This window comes from Eleutherodactylus coqui, chromosome 7, assembly GCF_035609145.1.
Source record: "Eleutherodactylus coqui strain aEleCoq1 chromosome 7, aEleCoq1.hap1, whole genome shotgun sequence".
Lineage (NCBI taxonomy): Eukaryota > Metazoa > Chordata > Amphibia > Anura > Eleutherodactylidae > Eleutherodactylus > Eleutherodactylus coqui.
Genome location: NC_089843.1, coordinates 44,895,541 through 44,898,976, shown reverse-complemented (window position 1 = coordinate 44,898,976; position 3,436 = coordinate 44,895,541).

Sequence of the window (3,436 nt, the reverse complement as noted above, 5' to 3'; positions counted from 1 at the left end):
TGTTCATAGCAGATTAGTAATGTTGGCAAAGTAAAATTAGTTTTTATAGATAATTTCATTAGTTCCCTCCCTTAGAAAAACAAATGTGTTTTTGTCACATGCTCTCCCACAAACAATACAAGCAGGATGCAAACAGGATCCTAGGGTTTACATTACTACTGGTTGTTGATGACTTTTTGAGCACTGTATATCCTCTTTATGAAACAGCTCACTCTGGTCTTGAGGATAGAGAACATTTTCCTAATGATTTCCTCACTGCAAACTATGTATTTTTTAAACTTGTTCACTTACATTCCTTTGTGGAATGCGTTTGATTGGGATTGAGTTTTATGTGCATAAAATTTAACATTTACTTTTTTTTCCAAATGTGGAAAAAAATTAAAATTCTCTGCTGATTTTTGTATTTTTTCCCATTATTCTCTAAGCACCTTTATTAGGCTTTAATTTCTTTTTTTGGGTTGTAGGAATTAAAGGAATTGTCTTTTAACTTATGGACATTACTTAAGGATGAGTCATAGAGGGGCATCATTGCTGAGGACCATAAGCATAGGAGCTGAGAACTTTGATCAGGACTGTTTAGCCCCTGAGAGGCACTGTCATCAATATTTTAGCTATATTGACCCCCTGAGGTGCCTCTTAATTATAGTGATAGCCTCTGTGATACCTCATAATAACAGTGACCCTCTCTTTGCCTTTTCTTAGTTATACTGATCCCAGCTCTGCTCCCTCTTAGTTATAGTGATCTTCTGTTGACAATTATAGTTATACTGACTCCTGCGGACAGTCAAAGATGAATCTAAGATGATTGGGACAACTGCATTTGTCAATTCATGTTGGTTCACACCATCTGCAACAGAAATAATAAACCACACTAATGAAGTATTAAAGGGTGTTATACTAGTATTTGGCCCCTAGTGGTCAGATTCCATATTAGGACTAAAACAAAAAAAAATCTAAAAAATAAAATATAGTGTTTAAATAATATAGAATATAAAAAGATTTAAAGGGTTTTCTGAGTAATTGGTGACAGTGGGAGGCTCCAGAGCACATAAAAACAAAACATAGTATCCACCTCCAACTACTTTGCTGCTCCCCTGCTGCCGGCCGTTCTACAGTTTTCTGTTCACAAGTGTTGCAATAGTCACATGAATAGTTTACCCATGTGACCGCTGCAGCCAATAGAAGGCTCATCAGGGATGTCATTCATGATGCCCCATAAACCTGCTGTGGACTTCTACATTACAAGTTTATATGACAGGTTTATGGGATTTCACAGGATCTTCTCGCTCGTAATATCACCTGTTATATGCCATGGCACCGGACCGCCAAAATGGTGGTCTGCACCACAGTGAGTATATTTATTTTAAATAGTTTGGGGCACTGGGGAAGCAAATCTAAAATCAATAACTTGGACAACATCTTAAAAAACAACAAAAGTAAAACTGCCACCCATTGAAAGTTTATGGAGAGGATTGCCCACTTGACTCATTAAGAGCACCAGCAGCAACATTTACTGTTATGGTCATCCCTCCCTGGTATTCATCTAGTGCTATTAATTGCAATGTCTGTGCCCTCTTATCATTTATCTGGTATTTGTCTAGTGCAAATTAGGTTCACCATGTCTGTACCCTCCCATGTGATCATGTGTACATGTTTTAATATAGTACATCTTTAGATTTGTTCCATTATGCCTGAGAAAGTACACAGAGAGGTTTGAAAGCTCGCAATAACATCATGTATTTTTGATAGCCATTAAAAGTATTATATCTACAAGATTACTTGGTTTCTCTTACTGAGAACAACCACACTTTCCTCTACTGGCTAACACATTACTAAACATTTCTCTGTTTTTAATAAATTAATCTATAACCAAGTATGTTCTGCTTGAAGCACAGGCAGCATGAACCAATGACAAGTAGGTACATTGCCGGCATTTATATCTATTTCTGAAATGCTGCAGCATTTCAGAATAAACATACTGTAAAAATCCACTCAGAACAGATGTTGAAGTCCTAGGGGTGGGTCTATGCTGGCCTTACCCTACCCGCATCATCCAGTGACACAAAGAAGGTGTGAACCATCAAAAAACATGCATGCTTGCAATTTATATAAGGTCTGCCAGGTTCATGCTGCCTGTTATTTTGGCAACATGAACATTGTGGCAAATCACTTTTAAATGCTTTTTTAGCGTGACTGGGGACTGCATACCATGGCCCTGGTGACATGTCACTGCTCTTGCCTACTCTTGATAGCCGGGAGCAGGGAGATTTTAAATTTCCCAGACTCTCTGGCCTTCTGTGCCCGACATCTTACCTCTGGCGTGCATGCTCAGAGGGCGGCGTTAAGTCTTTGCAGGACCAGATTGCAGCCGGACATAAGGGAGGCTGGAGGTGAGTATTTTCAGCTCCCATCACAGATCTGATCAAAATGAATATTTGTCAAGGGCAGCATCAGTTGTTACAAAAAAATTACATCTGAACCAGATGAATACTTTATGTCTCACCGCAACATGCAGCAATGTTTCGACCCACTATAGCCATTTGTTGCTGCCCCTGAGGACGCCAGAAGGCAAAACATGTCCGGGTGGCTATAGATTAGATTTTAATAGGGTTTTGGTGGTGCTGACCAATTAATCTCTACATAAACTTTTGAAAGTTGGCCATCCAGGCCTATAATTTAGTGTGTATATGCCCAATTACACACATGATACTAGCTGATGACTGCTGGTCACATTTCATTAGCTACCACCATTTCACCCTTTACTTTAAATATTATTCAATGTTGTCTTTTTGAATAATAAAGTATTTAGATTATATTTTAGGGGATATTACCTATGTGCATTTTTTGCCTTTGGCAATTAAAATTGTTTTTGTATGACCCAGAGTATTCCTAGGACAATTTCATAATAACATCTAGAAGGAGGAATCCATTCAGTCACTTAAAACCTTAATTGATGTATTGCATGGTTTTGTGCAGTAAAATGGTGAGGAATAGGGACATGGAGCCACTTTGTTTGGATAATGAATTTGTGTTTGGATATACAATCCCTAATTTTTTGAGACATCAGACCATTCCACCAGCAGTGAGGCCAATGTGCCGGCTCCACAGCAAAGGCAGGATTGAAGCACTCACCCTATGTCTCCAGACAGAGGTGTAATTTGAAGCTCCTGGGCACAAATGCAAAACCTGTAACAGGACCCCCAACTATAATGCTTTACTCATAGTACTGGGCTCCCTATATGGAGGAAAGAGGCCTTATGGGCCCCCTAAGGCTTCTGGGCCTGGGTACAACCGCATCCCCTGCATCCCCTATAGTTAAGCCAGTGTCTCCAGATTTGAACACAACCATTGTCAGTGCCCAATGGTCAGTGCATTTTGCAGTAGGATAATGCTCAGCTGCATGCAGCAATGGTGTCACACAAATGGGTCCACAACA